Source organism: Oryctolagus cuniculus, chromosome 12 (assembly GCF_964237555.1).
Source record: "Oryctolagus cuniculus chromosome 12, mOryCun1.1, whole genome shotgun sequence".
NCBI classification, from domain to species: Eukaryota; Metazoa; Chordata; class Mammalia; order Lagomorpha; family Leporidae; genus Oryctolagus; species Oryctolagus cuniculus.
In genome coordinates this window covers 86,015,914-86,034,485 of record NC_091443.1, presented here as the reverse complement: position 1 = coordinate 86,034,485, position 18,572 = coordinate 86,015,914, and positions in this window count along the sequence as shown.

Below are 18,572 nucleotides of genomic sequence, written 5' to 3'. Positions count from 1 at the left end.
CCAGGGCTGAGAGGAGAAAGGAGGGACTATGCTCGCCGGGACTGTGAGGGAGGGGGTCTCAGACTCCACGAGGCTTCTTTCCACGGGGGTGATTCCCTGGCCTGGCAGTGGCCTGTTGACCAGTTGCACCCATGTAACCCACAGAGGTGCCCCCAGGGACCTACACTGGGAGTGTGGGAAGGTCAGACTCTTGCCCAGACTGGTATGACAAAGTCATTTCTTCTTCTTCTTCTTTTTTTTTAATGTTCACTTGTTTTATTCAAACTGTGTAACATTCTGGGATACCAAAAGTAATTCTAATGATGGTTGAATTTAACATAAACTTTTAAACCTCATCTTGAAACATCCACTGATCTCATTCAATGGGAACATTCCACGTTTTAAAAAAGTAAAAAGTGGCGGTGTCATTCTTAGAGCAGTCTGGGATGAGGTTTGTAAATCATTTCTCATGAACACCCTTGGCTCTGGGGCAGTCCCTGGAAAAGGGGGAACTCTGGGGGTAGCTTCTGAGAGCTCACAGATGGGAGATAACAGGGCTCCTGCTGGGGCAGAGGGACTCAGAGTGTGGTTTTCCATTTGGGAAGTAGCTGCAGGCAGGGGGTCCGGACCAAGGGTCTGGTTGACCTGGGACCAGATTGAGGACCGCAGTGGGGTGTGGGTTGCATGGCCTTTGTAAATGCTCGAGGGCCTCAGGCAAGGCCAGAATGAGTTCCCTTTGCTAAGCACTGCAGATGGGAATAGGGGTATCTCCTAACCCTGGGGGACCTGCAGCTAGTTTCTCATTGGAAGTCTACTCAACTCCACGAGGAAGGCCAGCTTTGAGGGTTTTAAGAGCAATCATTACCGAGAAGTCGGGCCACCCCAGGTAGTTCCAAAGACCTGCCACCATATGGGACTCACTTTGCTTCTGCAAGAAATACTGACAGGAGTTCAAATAAGGAGGAACCACAGCACATGTCCATCCCTGCCATCGTCATCACTGTCATCATCGTCATCACTGTCATCATCGTCATTGTTGGTTATAGAAGAACAGTCTTTTAGCATCTGCTATGTGTCAGGTGCAATGCTGTCTGCTGATCCTCACAGCATTTGCAAGCTGAACTTTATTTCCTGCACTGTACAGGTGAAGCCATGCAAGTTCAAAGACATTAAATAACTTGTGGAAAGTCACCTTGCATTACCGTGGCAGGGCTGGGGCTCAAACGTAGCCTGTTTGACTCAGAAGTCTGTGCTCCACTTCAGCAAGTCTCCTTAGCAGTAGCAGAGACGTAGTGGATTTAGCAACAAATGAGATTTAAAAAAATTTATTATTGGGGTTGGTGTTATGACATAGTGGATAAAGCCACAGCCTTCAACACTGGTATCCCGTATGGGCACCAGTTTAAGACCTGGCTGCTCTACTTCCAATCCAGCTCCCTGCTGATGTGTCTGGGAAAGCAGCAGAAGATGGCGTAAGTACTTGGGCCCCTGCCACCGACATGGGAGATCTGGACAGAGTTCCAGGCTCCTGGCTCCCAGCCTCTGTCCTAGCCCTGCCCTGTTCTCCTGCTCGACCTCCCCGGACCCCTACCCCTCTACTTTACCCACCCCCATCCCCGGCCCTCTCTCTGCTCCACACAGCACACTTCTCTGTACTCTCAGCATCTCCCTGGAACATGCCCTCCTCTCTGCCCCCTGCTCATCCTCACGGCCCACCTCCGCGTCGGGATCAGTGTGTATTCTCGTGGCTCCCCTCATCTTATGAAAGCCCCTGCTCCTTTAGATTCACCCCATCCAGCCTCCTCTCTTACCCCGGTGCTCTCTCAGGCCTTCTGGTCAACCCCTCACTCACTGACCACTGTGCTCCTGACCATGCTTTCCACCCCAACTCCCTCATCACGCCTGGACTTGAACCCAGGTCTCTGACATGTTTCATGGCTGGTGAATCTCAGTCACTTGGTCAGATACCCACCCCTCATCTACACGGAAGACTTCTCCAGGGTCCCAACCTTGACCTAACTGCCCCCAACAGTTCCATCCTCCAGTTCCCCACTCCCTTCCCATCACTAAATTGCAAACCCAGACATCTCACTCTGTGAACATGATCTCTGGGCCTTCCAGTTGGCTTCCTCAAGCCCCTTAGCAGCAACTTTTCTTTCTCATCATGGGCTCAGACCTGCTGGGCCCAGTTCTTTCTCAGCTCCCATCACTCTCCTGGCTTTGGATTTCCAGGGTCCTTCACTGGAACCACTTCCTTGCAAGCCCCTCCCGTTGTTTTGCTCCCTTTCCCATCCTTTGGACCTCACCCCACTTGCAATAATGCACGGCATTGGAATAAGGCTCTTGATTTCACAGATCTGAAAATGTTGGCTTTTGCTTTAATACCTGGGTGGTCATATAGGATCGGAGAGCAGGTAGTGGGGCAGGTGTACACAGTTCTAGCTCACAGATGAGGCTGCAGGGCTCAGAGAAGTGAAGTGGTGTTTCCAGGTGTGCTCAAAGCAGAGCCGCAGACCCAGATCTCCCAGTCTCAAGTCCGTCTCATCTCTGGAAGGCAGCAGCCCTGCTAAAACAGGCCGGAGCTTGGATACTTATGGGTGAGGGTGTGAGTGGGGGTGGGGCACCCAAAGGGGCAGGAGTATTCCTAAGACAGGAAGGGCCACATCCGGGGACCGTGGTGCTTCTCGTGGATCCCGGGGAAGCTGAGAAGTCCTTTCTGAGAGGACGGCCTGCAGCGGCAGCTGGCTGCGAAATGCAAAACCAGATGCCGTTGGTAACACATGCTGTCTGACACAGAATTCCTCCGGCTTCCCAGCCTTCTGCAAATCTCATTTTCTTTCCCTGTTGGGGCTCAGGGTTGCGGGGGGGAAGGGGGCTGAGGGCCCAGCATCACTCAGCACATCAAAGGCGTCACCAGGTTCCCCAGTGCAGCTCTCAGAGGCTTTTAACCAGCCTTTCACAATAAAATCGCTTTTAAATAAAAACCAAGACTCAATATTCGGCAGGAAAGGGATTAACAGGATCAGCCGGGGGATGACATCATGCTATTTTTGTTGGCATCTCCCCAGTTCAAGTGCTAGGAGTCTGGGTGAGAAGGGAGGATATATAGATATATTTTTTTCTATTCAACTGACTTGGCCGCTCTCAATCTAGGTCTGGAAAATCCAGAGAGGTGGAGGGAGCTGGCATGGCTAGTGGTGGCCTCCAGCAAGGTCAAGGGGCCCAGGGCCTGCAGGAGAAGCCCAGGGACTGAGATGGGCTTTTGCCCAGGTCATTCTCCCATGCCTCAGGCAACAGGAAAGGCCCTGCTTGGTGATCAGGCCCTGAACTTGGAGAGGGCTATCTCTCAAAGGGCAAACATTCGGTACAGTCAGAGGGGAGGGACAGAGAGGCCTTGCTAACCCAGGCTTGGCCCATCTACACTCAAGCCTCTGGATAATGGCCGCCAGGCAATGCCCAGAATGACGGACAGTCCAGGTCTTAGAAGACACCTGCTCAGTGGTTTCCAAACTCGTTGTTTTAGTTAAGGGCCACTCGCTTCAAATTGTTGTAGGCAGCCATATAGAATAAAATTGATCAGTTTGTGAACTGGAAGACCATGCCTGCACCACGCCCTGTGTGACCTCATGCCCCTACCTGGCCACAGCTGTGTGCCCACTGGCCAATCAGGTTAGTTAACTACTCTGCTTTGAATGTGGATTAAAAGCTGGGGACACGGTGGGCTCGCTCTCTCTCCTTTTAGCTTCTTGGCCTTTTGCCAGTGTGGGCCCCTGTGACCCGGCACCTCCAGGGCACATGGCCTTTGGGCCACCCGCCGCATGCTTCCTGGCCTAGGTGTTCCTCCACGTGGCTGGCTCCTGGTACTCGGTCTGAGTCCAGATTCCTCTCTCTTTTAGATGGGGCCCTCACTCTCCTATGCATTTCTCTCACTGAATAAAAAGCTTAAATCATATCATGCTGACTCATTCATTTATGCCAATATTCAGAATTCTCTGAATATTAGGCAAGAACCCCACAGGCTTATTAATTTTGGGGATTTATTAGTAAGCACATGGTGATACCATATGGCACCCCTTATTCCAATATCATATGGTGCCCCATGTGGGGCTTTTGGGGGGCTTTTTGGGGTCTGTGTTCTGACAGCATATTTGGGGTCTGTGTTCTGATAGCATATTTTAGGAGGTCATATTTTTATTTCAAAATGAGAAATTCAGCATGCGCTACTGCGTAAGGGGAGACTGGAGCTACAAGGCTTGGAGCTTCCTGGCAGGGCCTCCCCAGTTCCCTTGGAACTCTTTTTTTTTTTTTTTTTTTTTTTTTTAATTTAACAGGTAGAGTTAGACAGTGAGAGAGAGAGAGACAGAGAGAAAGGTCTTCCTTCTGTTGGCTCACCCCCCAAATGGCCACTACGGCCGGAGCTATGCCGATCTGGAGCCAGGAGCCGGGTGCTTCCTCCTGGTCTCCCATGCAGGTGCAGGGCCCAAGCACTTGGGCCATCCTCCACTGCCCTTCCCAGACCACAGCAGAGAGCTGGACTGGAAGAGGAACAACCGGGACTGGAACCTGATGCCCATACGGGATGCCAGCACCACAGGCGGAGGATTAACCAAGTGAGCCATGGCGCCGGCCGCTGCCTTGGAACTCTTACCACCAAAAATACAGATCACAAATCTCTGATCACGTATTCATGTTGTGAACCTTACTAAGGAACCACACCATGCCTGGCACTTCTCCATGTGAGCAAAGCCAGCCACAATCCCCTTACCACCTTCCCCCTGCCCCGAAGATAGACCTCGATGAAATAATGATGCCAGTGAACATCTTTTCCCCTTATGCAGGAAGAGACCAAAAGCTGTGAAAGTGCCCAGTTCTTAGCCAGACACTCAAGGTCACTTTTCTAGCTTTGCCTCCTGTCCCTCTCCCACCAGAATGCCCTCCCTGCTGTGCCATCTGCAACCTCAGTTGTGCATTTTCTGCAGGTGGATTTACCATTTCCTGTCTCCAGCTTCCCCTTTTTCTCTTCCCCCCTGCCAATCACTCTCGCCCATCACCAGCAATCTCACTGAAAACGCTGCGTGTCCAGGCGTCCCCTCAGATGAGGGTGATCCTGCCTGCTTCAATCCTTCTACCAGGTCCAGAGAGGAGGGGAGCAACTGGCACTGGGTAAGGGGTGAGAAACCTGCACAGGAGCCTCATCCTGCTCCCAAGAGGAGTCACCCAGCCTTGTGGAAGAGCCCCTGAACTCACCGTTGGAACTGGCTGTCTCTCCAGGTATACTCAGAAATGCCCTGAGGGTCAGGATTGGTTTTCTCTTGCTCTGTCTTCTCCCAGTGCCAAGTGCAGTGCCTCGAGCTCATTAGGGCCAAAAATGACATCTGTGCATGGACTGTGTTTCACCCGGTGCTCCTGGCCCAAGGTCTCTCCCTTGCTTATCGTGGGCTCAGGGCTGGTCCTCATGGGAGGGCTGAAGGAGCTCCTTCTGAGATCACACTCACTGACGCTCCGAGTGTTGCTTGGGCTTCCGCTGAATCCCAGGTCCTGTCCTAAGGATGGCATCTTCCCTCCAAAGAGTGTGGGATCGAGGCACGGAGGCAGAGAAGCAATGCAGCAATGGTGGCCTTGTATGCTGGGTACAGATGGGGGTACCACACCGATCTACAAGATCAGCCTGGGCTCTCAGGGCTTTCCCAAGCATTGGAGGGGGGAGTCTGCCTCCATGAGTACTGTGAACTTGAACTCAGGGCTCCTCAGTGAGTAGGCGAGCCTGCCTTTGCCATCCCACCTTGCCAGGCTTCCTAGAGAGTCACCTCAGGCTGAACAGGCATCAGGTGGGTTCTCCGAAGGGTTGCCATCATTTCAGGACTGTAACATAGAGGAAGAAAGTCTAATTTCTTGTGAACTTGGACTTTCCTCTGGATCTTAAAGCAGCAGCACCTAAAGGAATACCACGGTGATCGCAAGCAAGGAGCCCTGAAGACAGTTTCACCTAACCTGCTTCTCCAAGCCCTCAGCTTCTTGCCCACTTTACAGGGGCTCGGGTCTTCCAGTCTTCAAACACCTCCCTTGGGAAGCTCCTCTCCCCTCCCCGCCGGATGTTTCCCACTCTCTGGATCTACCCTTTCCATTTCCTCCTTCCGACAGCCCTGCGCTGGGGTGTGCGTTCTGCAGCATTGCCCATTCAGCCTTTTGGTTACCATCCTCTCCTCTCCAACCTCTTGTATGGCTGCTCAAATCCTAGGAACGAGCAGGGAGCAAGGAGGGAGAAATTCTAAGTCCTGCAGTTCATGGTTCAACATCCCCATCAGTGGGACCTGCATACATGTGGATTCTACGGACAGGAGTACCATTAAACTGTGACATCTGTGATCCCAACAATGAGATCCTACAGTCTAAGGGTGCTATTAATTTATGAATATGCTCGTCTTCCCACAACAGTGAGTAATTTTGGGAAGTAGCATTGTTTAAGCTGCAAGAGAGAAATCTATTTAATCAGTGGTATCCTGGAGGTGGCTCCTACTGATTGATAAATAGTGTTCAGGAATTTTGCAAGTCAGTTGTTAAACATTGCCATAATTAAGCTATAATATATATATATCAACATGATTTAATTCATCATCTTAGAATGCTGATACCAAAAATTTGCAACTTCCTAATTATTTTCCTATTATCTATTGTATGTGTATGGGAGGACACTGTACGTGTGTTACTCCTGGTTCAGGGACATCACGTTGGAAGCCTGGCGTCAGTCACGTCAGTCATGGTGGGTATGTTTACATCATGGAAAGCGGCAGACACTACAAACCAGGCTGCCCGCCTCTGACCCAGGCTGATGAAAGGCTGGCTTCCTCACTTAGCTCTGTTTGCGTTCTCCACTCCCACCCTTTTGTAGGGCAGCCTGGGTTTCTCTGCTCTGCCTGAGGCTGACTGGAGCTAATCTCCCCTAATGGCAATTGCTTTAATTACTCAAGGAAGGACTGAGTCCTCCCAGGGGATGGGAGAGTGGAGGATCCGGAAGGCTTTGGCTTCTTGGGGGGTACGGGAGCTTTCTTAGTCTAGTGGGACTGCGTTAGGGAAGGTTTCCTGCTGCTGTTTTGAAAATAAAACCACTATGAAAGTGTTAATTAGAGGAATTCACATTTGGATGAATTTTTAAATTAAAATAGGAGACTTCCACATGACAGGTTCCTCCAGACTATAGTCCCAGGCTACACTGGTAATCACTCATTCACGCTCATCCAACATTAAAAATCCTTTGGCAAAACATTTCGAGTAACCCTGAGCTAAATGTTAAAGGCTTTTGAGATATCAATAGGGCTTAACTGAACAGAGGGAGGGAAGTGATTAGGGCATCCCGGAGTTTAGTAGAAAAAAGCAAGGGATCTGATTCCCCAAGTTTGAATTCCTTCTCTGCCACTCCTTAGCTGTGTGATCTCGGGTAGGTTACTTAACTGCTCTGTGCTTCTGTGTCCTACAGCTGTAAGTTGAGGATAGAAGCAGTACCCATCTAACGAGTTGTTCTAATGAAACTGGCTGCATGTGCAACACCTGGAGCAGTGGTAGGCTTGTTCTTCCTACTTATTTCAAGCAGAGGCAAAGGTAGTAGCAAAACCCAGAGGCTGGGCAGGCATGCTGAAGACACGGCAAGCTAGCTGCCCAGAGGTCAAGGCACGGTGTGTAGCCGGGCAGAGCTGGTGGAGGTCAAGCACTCTCCAGGTTCATCTGCAAGGAGACCTACTGTGCACCCCACCCAACCGCCGTGGTGCGGCTTGCTTCCCCTCTCGGTCTTCCCTGTGTACTAACAGCTGTGGTTGTGGTGGGGAGGTGGACTTGACCTCCAGGATTCCCTGTGGCACTTACAGCCTGTGTTTTATTTGCTCTTTTCTCCATTTCTTCTGTCTCTAACCACTCACACAGGACATTCAGATACCCATAACTGAGAGGCTAAAGAAGTGTTTATGCCATTCGCCGCTGACTGTGTGAGTCAGTCTTCCCACCTCCAACCAACCATTATTTCATTTTTCAAAGAGAGGGTGGAAAGGGCCTCAATACTTTAAGCTCAGGTAAATAGATAATCCAGTTTTATAATGCCATCTTTTTAAAGATAATACACTTTTGCAAGTTTTACCCCAAATTTATGGCATGACACATGAAAATGGAGGAACTTTATCGACGGTGGAATTAGAAGTTTGGGTCGAAATTCCAGAACTGGACAACCTGTTTCTCCATTGGACTCTCATTTCCTCATCTCAAACCGGGCTGCTGCTAATTCTACCCACCTCATAAAGTTGCTGCAAAATTAAATGACATTAACCAGGTCAAACTGTGAGAGGAAGAGATGACTTGCATTCAGCCCGCCAGGCCCTGTAGGGGAGGGAGGAGGCAGAGTCTGGCTCCCGCACTGCTCTGCACACTGCCTCAACCCAGTCTCAAATCCGTCCTGCTGTCCTCTCTACGCAGCTCTGTCTCCCACCTGCCAGGGGTGGTGATGGCTCTCACTACCCAGCTGGGCACTACATTCACCTGCCCACACCTTGGTAAAAAGCCCCTTTAGTCAACTCCCCTCCAATTACCTGATTTGACTATTCAACTTGCTTCCTACTGGGCCCTATACTTAGTCTAGTACCTGGGCCATAGCAGGTGCTCAACAAATGGTAGCAATGAACTTGTCCAGTAGAAAACTCTCTTTCTTGTTGGAGGAATACCCAGGCATATTTATCCAATAGCACTCATTGACTCAACTGATACCTGATACTGAGCCAATATCATATTGTTTTACTGGGTTTAATTTTCCTTTATTATGCTGCCCCCTTCATGGGGCAGTCAGCAAGATCCCTGGGGATTAACTTCCTCCCAACTGGCTTGAGTAGGGGAAGGGAGCCCCCTGGGGTTTCCTCTCTCTTGCCAAACACAAGAAAACTCATCAGTCTGGAGACGACTAACCAGCAAATCTCTCACTGGAACTGAGCAGTAAGTCGGCATCGGGAAGAATGAGCGGCACTCACCAAGTTCTGGGAAGGGCACATTCAGTGTGGCCTGTGACCCTGTAAGAATTGACCCTGGATATGAAATCCTATGTCAAAGACTTGGAGAGTTCCCTGTGGAGAGGGAAGAACCCAGTGTTGGGGTTGGGCGGTCAGGCTCCAGCACCTGCTTGACTGTGAACTTCTGTGGGTGGGTAATGACTGCTGTCTTCATTGTGTGGTCTAGTCCTCTGTAAACTGGGCTGAGGGATGCTTGAGTCTCCCGAGGCTGCTGTCGCACATGACCACAAACTGGGTGACTTGAAACAACAGCAATTTGTTTTCTCACAGTCTGGAGGCCAGAAAGTGTCAGCAGGGCCATGCCGCCCCTGTGGTTTCTAGAATAGCTGGTAGCTCCTGGCACTCCTCGGCTTGTGGGAGCATTGCTCCAATCTCTGTGTCCATCTTCACACGGCTTTCTCTCTGTCCCTTTGGCCCCTCCTCTCCTTATAAAGACACCCGTCTTTGGATTTAGGTCCCACCCTAATCCAGTTTGATCTCATCCCAATCCTTAATTATATCTGCAAAGACTATTTTCAAATTAGGTCACATTCTGAGATTCAGAATGGACATGAATTATGGGAGACATCATTCAGCCTACTACAGTTGGGTTCTAGGTTTTCAATAGTTCTTACCCATCCCAGACCTTGGGAAGCCAAGGAGTGTGTGGGATTCCCTAGTTAGCCACTGCTCTTTGAAGACTACTTTGAAAGGCTGGCTGTCCTCTGGGCATTGCAAAGGAGAATCAAGGGTTATCTGGGGGTGTTCCAGGGCTCAGTGGCCACCTATGGTTCACAATAAAGTATTATATATTTCACAACTAACAGAAGAGAGGAGCTCAAAGTCTCCAAATATAAAGTAATAAGGAGGGGCAAAGGTTAACCATCTTGATTTAATCAGTACGTACTGCATTTATTTATCCATTATAGCATACACACTGTATGCTATAAACAGGGACAATTATTAAGTGTTAATCAAAGACAAAAAATGTTTGAGGCGATGGAAATGCTAACTAACCTGATTTAATCATCACACATTGAATACCTGTATCGAATGATCATACTGTACACCATAAGTACGTATAATTAAATACTAATTAAAAAATGATTATCTGGGGGGTCGTTTCGCCCATCAACACTGCTGTGACTCAACATTGTATCACCACCACTCCCACCCTGCCCTTGGCACTCCTGCAGCCCCCCCCCCCCCCCACTCCTGCTCCTGGGCTCTGTTGGAACCCTGCTGTGCACTAGGCACTGAATCAGACATGCCCATCCTGCTCTTCCTCCCAGTGGTGCTATGAAATTCATTTCTTACCACTAAAGGTTGAAAAACTAAGGATTCCTGCAGCTATGGATTATGACAGAGTCCATAGCTCCAGGGACAGCTCTGGCCATTTTGCTCCCCTCCTTCCTACCAGGGTAATGGTGTCTGAGAACAGTGCAAATGCTGCCTTCACCTCACTTCCAGCCCCCAAATATCTCCGTGTTTTTTATTTTCTTGCTGTCAACGTGTGGAAATCAACTTTCTTCGCTCAATTTCCATTCCTTTGCCCTTATTCTTTCTCTGGGCAATGTGTTAGCTTTTTATAACCACAATAAAAATACATGAGACAACTAACTTTATGTTAGCCACAGTTTTAGAGGTTCAAGTCCAAGATTGGGCAGCCCCATTGGTTTGGCTTCTGATGCAGGTGGTGGATAGCAAAGAGGAAGCAGGTGCAGACGAAGAAGCAGGGTATGAGCTAGGGAGTGGGGAGGCGGTTGGGTCCACTCTGTTTCGTAAGAACCTTCTCTCCTGAGAATTGCCTATCGAGGTATGACACCCAAGGGCCCCAGGACTTCCCACGAGGTCTCACCCCCTGAAAGTTCCACCACCTTCCCATGGTACCACCCTGGGGACCACACCTTTAGCCCATGTGTCCTTGGGAGACACTCAACAACCAAACTAATATCCATATCACAGCAGGCACAGGTGGGCACTGCCTGACTGACAAAGGCAGAATTTCTTGCTTTACTTCCCAAGTATTGATTATAATAGTATATGGTTTGCACTCTGATTTACATGTTTTTTCCTTTTTTGTTTTTTTGTCTTTTTAAAATTTTTTGACCCAACACTTTAAAAACAACAACCACAAAACCATTTAAGCACACATTTCAGCCACGGCTTTACCAATATTGTTTTAGAAGCAAGGGTTATGTAGGTTTTCTAATACATATTAAAAGTCTGGGTGTGTTCAGCTCTCTGCCCTCTGCTGAGCCACCTGCCTGGCCTGCCCAGGTGTATTCTCTCCATTCAGCCTTGTAACCTTGCTCTCCCTCAGTCCAAGTGACTGGGCACTCTCTATCCCTTCCATTCTGATGGATGCCCTGACCCTAATAAAACCTCATTACCTTGCTCTCTGTCTCATACCTGAATTCTTTCTTGTGTGAAGACAAGAGCCCACAGCTTTTCTCCAGTGACATATTTCTGGCAACCACAAAAGGATCCACAAAGAAACCCATGAGGGAATTCACGAAGGGATCAGGAATGGATTTAAAGAAAACTCCATCCAGAAGACAAGCCATCCAGCTCCAGGTGCTTTTAAGACAGGGCTTCCCGCCTACCTCATCAGACAAGATGACCGGCCCTCTGGACCAAGCGGGACAATGCTGCCCAAGGCCACTCTCAAACACCACAGGACAAAAAGCAAGAGAAAATACCCATATCCATCTCAATGCCCATTTGTCAGCTTCTGAAGTAGCTACAGAAGACAGACCTTCGGCCATTTATCCCCATGAGATTATGGGTATTATCTCTTGAGAGGGGGAAAAGGTAAGAAGTTAAAAATTAGCCTATGTGTGTGTGAGAAGGACCTGAAGAAACCAGCATGTGCTGCGGAAGCCCCAGAAACCCATCATTTTGCACTTCAAAGTCCTGCCCAGACCCTGATAACCATCCAGGTGGTCCTAGCCTTTCCCTCCCTCCGCCAGGAGAATTCTCTCTCCTCAGGACCAAACAGGTTACCTGATAACATGGGGGCAATAAAGCCTTCAAAGATGCCCTCGGGGAAGCTCCTTTGCCTTTGTCCAGTGCCAGGACTCCCCAGACCTGCGCACTCAGTTCTCTGCTCTCTTCTGAGCTGCTCGCCTGGCCTGCCCAGGTGTATTCTCTCCATTCAACCATGTAACTCGCTCTCCCCCATCCGAGTGACTGGGGCACTCTCTCTCTCTATCCCTTCCATTCTGATGGATGCCCTGTCCCCAGTAAAACCTTTTTACTTTTAAAAAATTTTGTTTATTAGTGCCTTAGTATCATCTCCTTACCACTGTGGTAGGGGAGTCACATTTTGGGAAGCGACGGCTTGGAGGCAGAGCCAACATTCAGCCTACTGGAGGTATCCTCTGAAGATGCACTGATTTGGGGGGGGGGCGGGGGGAGAATGGGAGTGAGTTAGATATCAGTAAAGGTCAGCAGCAGGCTGGTGTTGTGGTGGCACAACATGTTTAGCTGCTCCTGTAATGCCCGCGTCCCATGTCAGAGCACAAGTCTGAGTCCTCCCAGCAAAGAGACAGAGAGATCTTCCATCTACCGGTTCACTCCCCAAATGGCGACAATGGTTGGGGCTGGGACAATATGAATCCAGGTGTCCCATGTGGGTGCAAGGGCTCAACACTTGGGCCATCCTCCACTGCTTTCCCAGGTGCATTAGCAGGAAGCTGAATCAGAAGTGGAGCAGCCAGGACCTGAACTAACACCCATATGGGATGCTGACACTGCTCATAGTGGCTTTATCCATTACGCCGCAGATAAATCTTTAAAAGATCAGGAGCAAAAGTATAAAAGCTTATACATTGAGTTAACTCTTGGAAGTCAGTTTGGTGACAGGTATCAGGGACCTTGTAACAGTTAACTGTATAATTCTAGAACATTTCTGACATAATAGCCCACCAAAGAGAAAAGACTTGGTGGGTCTCATGATGTCATTCACTATAGCAAACATTTTGGCAGCAATCTGAGATCCCAATGACAGAGATGTTGTGTGACTTACAGTGTACATTTCCTTCTGGAGTATGACCCAAATGTTAACATGGAACTTACTCCGAAATCCGGCAGAAGAAGCAGGACACAAATCAATGGATACAAAATATCTGAAATGACTGTTCCCATGTGAGATAAACTAGGCCCAATGCAAAGATTTGCAAGAGATACTGAAGAAGGCATACAGGCTAAATTGATTAGGTTTGTGAGCTGGAAGACCATGCCTGCACCACGCCCCTGTGTGACCTCCTGCCCCTACCTGGCCACACCTGAGTGTCCACCGGCCAATCAGATTAATTAACCACTCCCCTTTGAAAGTGGATTAAAAGCCTGGGACAGGGTGTGTCTGGCCCTTTTGCCCTTTCTCCTCACCCTGGCCTCTTGCCAGTAGGGGGCTGGCTGTAGCCCTGTGCCTTCAGGGTTCATGGCCTTCGGGCCAACCCACCCTATGCTTCCTGGCCTGGAAGCTCCTCTACGTGGCTGATTCCTGGCACTCAGTGTGAACCCAGATCTTCCTCTCTTGTAGATAAAGCCCTCACTCTCCTATGCATATTTTGCACTGAATAAAAGCTTAAAATGTACCATGCTGTCTTGTTCATTTATGCTGGTATTCAGAATTCTTCTCTGAATATTAACAAGAACCCACATGGGTTTATTAATATTGGGGATTTATTAATAAGCATATGGTGATATTGTATGGCACCCTAAATTCCGATAACATATGTGGCACCCCAGATGGGACTTTTGGGGAACTTTAAGGGGCCACATTCTGATATATTTTAAGTGGTCCAATTCCGATATCAATACCTCTAAGTTCAAAGTTTTAAAAAGTGAGTTTAATGGTAGGAGATTAAGCCATTGGCAAGATTATTCACGTACCTTCACATCCTATTCTGAAGAGGGATACTGCAATGATGAGCTCAATTTACTGAAGAAAAAAGAAGTTGTTGTGGGGTATGTGGTGTGTGGTGTGGGGTGCGTGGGGTGTGGTGTGTGGGGTGGTGTGGGGTGGGGTGTGGTAGGTGTGTGGCATGGTGTGTAGTATGTGTGTGCTGTGTGCATGTAGGAGGTGTTGGTGGGTATCTATCGCGGAACACTGAAGACTGACAGGGGTCTCCAGGAAAGACATCCAAGCACAGCCCTGGGGTTGCAGGCAGTCCCCGTGCCTCTGCCCCGGCGGTGCTTGAAGGGGCGTGTCCTCTGTAAGACATGCCCAGACAGCCATCTCCATCTCCAGTGACCACCTAGAGCCAGGGGAGAGTCAGCAAGTACGCTGGGAGCCTGGAGGCAGGTGCGAAGCTGGGCCCCACAGGCCGACACCAGAATCACAACACCGTAGCTGCCACCTACTCAGTGTTTGCCATGTGTATGCCTATGGCAGCGGCCTCGGTAGATTTGCTTCCATTTAGCACACATACCCACCCTCGGGGAAAGGGTCCCAGGCCCTATTTTGCTGAGGAGGACAGACTCAGAGGGGTCAAGGATCCTGTGCAAGATCTCACAGCCAGGATTCAGACTCAGGGCTGCTGTTTCTGACACTTCCACTCTTTGGGTGTTGTGGCTCTGCCACATCTAGAGAAGGAAACATACACCTTGGTCCCCTTGCTGTATGGAGGCTACGAACCACAGGTGCTGCTTTCACTTTTTTTTTTTTTTTTAAGATTTGTTTATTTGGCCGGCACCGCGGCTCACTTGGCTAATCCTCCACCTGCAGTGCCGGCGCCCCGGGGGTTCTAAACCCAGTTGGGGCGCTGGATTCTGTCCTGGTTGCTCCTCTTCCAGTCCAGCCCTCTGCTGTGGCCTGGGAAGGCAGTGGAGGATGGCACTACACCCGCATGGGAGGCCAGGAGGAAGTGCCTGGCTCCTGGCTTCGGATCGGCGCAGCGTGCTGGTCATAGAGGCCATTTGCCGGGTGAACCAATGGAAGGAAACCTTTCTCTCTGTCTTTCTCTCTCTCACTGTCTAACTCTGCCTGTCAAAAAAAAAAATTTGTTTATTTATCTGAAAGAGTTACACAGAGAGGAGAAGAGAGAGAAAGAGAGAGAAAGAGGTCTTCCATCTGATGGTTCACTCCCCAATTGGCCACAACAGCTGGAGCTGTGGTGATCCGGAGCCAGGAGCTTCTTCCGGGTCTCCCACGCGAGTGCAAGGGCGCAAGGACTTGGGCCATCTTCTACTGCTTTCCCAGGCCATAGAAGAGAGCTGGATCGGAAGTGGAGCAGCTGGGTCTCGAACTGGCACCCACATGGGAAGCTGGCACTTCAGGCAAGGCGTTAACTCGCTGTGCCACAGCGCCAGCCCCTGCTTCCATTTTCTTTTTTTTGACAGGCAGAGTTAGACAGTGAGAGAGAGAGAGAGAGAGAGAGGGAGGGAGGGAGAGAGAAAGGTCTTCCTTCCGTTGGTTCACTCCCCAAATGGCTGCAATGGTCAGCATGCCGCGCATATCCGAAGCCAGGAGCCAGGTTCTTCCTCCTGGTCTCCCATGCGGGTGCAAAGCCCAAGCACTTGGGCCATGCTCCACTGCCTTCCTGGGCCACAGCAGAGAGCTGGACTGCAAGAGGAGCGACCGGGATTAGAACCCGGCGCCCCAACGGGGACTAGAACCCGGAATACCCGCGCCGTGGGCAGAGGATTAGCCTAGTGAGCCACGGCGCTGACCTCCATTTTCTTAATTCAGGTTCATCTTGGCCTTCCTTGGGCTGCCACCAAGGTCTGACCAGGGAGACAGGTCCACAGGGGTAGCTGAGCTGCTGGTGTCATGCATGTGATCTGTGGCCTCCCAAACCAGCTACGCTTCATCCAGCAGTCACGTGATTTACCTTCACAGGAACAGGGAAAGCATGGCTGAGCACCCCCTCCCCCTTCCTCCCTGGCTCCTTTCTCACTCACAGCCTGGAGCACATACTTGTGGTTAAATTATTAACCCCTACAACAGGGTAGAAATGATGACAGCTGAAATCCCTAAACACACACACACACACACACACACACACTCCTTCACGCCGTAACAATTTGCTGAAAATGCTGACTTAATAGTATTAACCTAATTGCTAGGTTGAAATAATGATAATGATGATGATAGTAATAATAAAAGAATTGCTCTCAAATGATTCTCAGAGATGTTGCAATATCAGCTGCCTTGCTTATTCTCCAAGAAAGAATTTGTGTTTTACCATTCAGTTCACATCAGTCAGGCAAATGGCTCCCCAGGAAGACAAACCGCGGTCTTTAACGAGGTGTTTCCTCGCCAAGAGTGAAATCCTCACTCTTTTCTACAAAAGCAGGTGGACAGCAATTTCCAGGCAGGACTCAGGCCAAACACCCAAATTTCCAGATTTCCAGGAGGCAAATCGGAAAATGAAACACGTTAGAAACCCTGAGCTGTGACCAAAAGTGGCCTCCTGGGGGGGGGGGGCGGGGCACTGGGCGTTCGCAGGACCCATGACGCGGGAGGCATGTGGCTCACTGCTGACTCAGGCAGAGCAGCCGGGAGAGCTTGTGTGGAAGACCCCTGGGCCCCCGGTGGAGACCCGCCCTCCAGCCACGGCACTGCACACACAGTGGGCGTCCCGAGCAGCAGCTGAACCCGTTGTGCCAGTGTCCACCCCTGCTGTAGTCTCTGATCCCCTGTATCTGACTGACTTCTAGGGAGGTGTTTTGGTTTTTCTCTCAAGATGCCTTGTATTTCCTTTATTTTCGCTGCTTTATTGTCTTTTCCTGCATTGGTCAAATAACGCTTCCCATCTCCTACACGAAAGCGCTCCCTTTTCTGTTCCTGTTGATTAATGGCACAATCCCTCCCTATCTCTGTGTTATCAAGAAGATAAAGAAATAACTGTTTGGGGCTGGCGCTGTGGTGTAGTAGATTAAGCCTCCACCTGCGGAGCCAGCATCCCAAAAGGGCGTTGGTTCGTGTCCCAGCTGCTCCTCTTCTGATCCAGCTCCCTGCTAATGGCCTGGGAAAGCAGTGAAGATGGCCCAAGTCCTTGGGCCTGCATCCACATGGGAGACCCGGAAGAAGCCCTTGGCTTCTGGCTTCAAATAAGCCCAGCTCTGGCCATTGCAGCCATTTGGGGAGTGAACCGGGGGATGGAAGATCAATCTCTCTGTAACTCTGCCTGTCAAATCAATCAATCAATCATATATAAAAAGGGAATAACTGTTTCATAGTTGGCTAGATATTATGTCTTTGATCAGCACGATAGCCCTTTAGATTTGATGACAGCACTTCCCATTTTACATACAAGAAAATCAAGGCTCAGGGAGGTTTTTTTTATTTTTTATTTATTTTTATTATTTTTTTTGACAGGCAGAGTGGACAGTGAGAGAGAGAAACAGAGAGAAAAGTCTTCCTTTACCATTGGTTCACCCCGCAATGGCCGCTGTGGCCAGCACGCTGCTGCAGGCGCACCGCGCTGATCCGAAGCCAGGAGCCAGGTGCTTCCTCCTGGTCTCCCATGCGGGTGCAGGGCCCAAGCACTTGGGCCATCTTCCACTGCCCTCCTCTGCCACAGCAGAGAGCTGGCCTGGAAGAGGAGCAACTGGGACAGAACTGGAGCCCCAACCAGGACTAGAACCCGGTGTGCCGGCGCCGCAGGCAGAGGATTAGCTTATTGAGCTGCAGCGCCGGCCTGGTTCATGGAGTTTTAAGTAATCCAAGGCCTCAAGTCAGTGACCAGCAGACTTGGGACTGGAACCCACCCCATGCGATTCTGCAGGTGATGCCTTCCCTACTGCCCTCCACACTGCCGACCCAGAGGCCAGCGCTGCATCCCTGAGGGATGCTTACCACGGCATCTCTTAGCTCCCATCAGAAGGCCTTGGTATCCGCGTCCCGCAGACTCAGAAATGGAAACGAAGGGACACAGGCCAGGCACAAGTTCTGGGCAGGAGAAAGGCCGGCGCTGAGAAGGACACGGAGTCCTTAACCTCCCCAAGATGAAGTTCCCCGCTTCGCTGGAGGACTCCTGTCCCCTCTTTTAGGTGGCGACACTGCACTGACCCTGCCTGCGCCTGTGAAAGCACTCTCTTCTCCCGGGGCTGCTTGTTCTTGGTTGGAGCCTGTTAATAAAGCAGACAGAAGGGCCTGTAGGTCTCCACGGACCGCTCTGCCGACTTTGCTCTTTCTTCAAACAGCTCCCTGTCTGGAAGGTCTGAGGCCCCAGCTTAGTGAGAGGCGGCAACACAGCAACCCAGAGCCACACAGTCACTGGTAGCGGGGAGGCAGGGACAGACGTGCCAGTCCTGGGACGGATGAGGGGGAGGAGCTGCAGGAACCTTGGATGGCATCACCCACCGAGAAGCAGATGCAATGAGTGGCGTCACCCAAAGTCCCGCGAGCTCTGGAGGGGCTCCTGTCGCAGCACCCACGGCCAGGGGAGTGCCAATCCTGGCGCTGGACCACCCGCTGGTTTTGTGGGCATACAGGTGTGTCTTTGCATGAGTGGAGTTCTTTCTCAGTACCAGAGCAGGAAAGAATGTGACAAAGTTCTGGAAATGCCGCGTAGGCTCAGCACACGCACGAGGGTTTGTGAAGAGCTTGGCAGGCTGGCC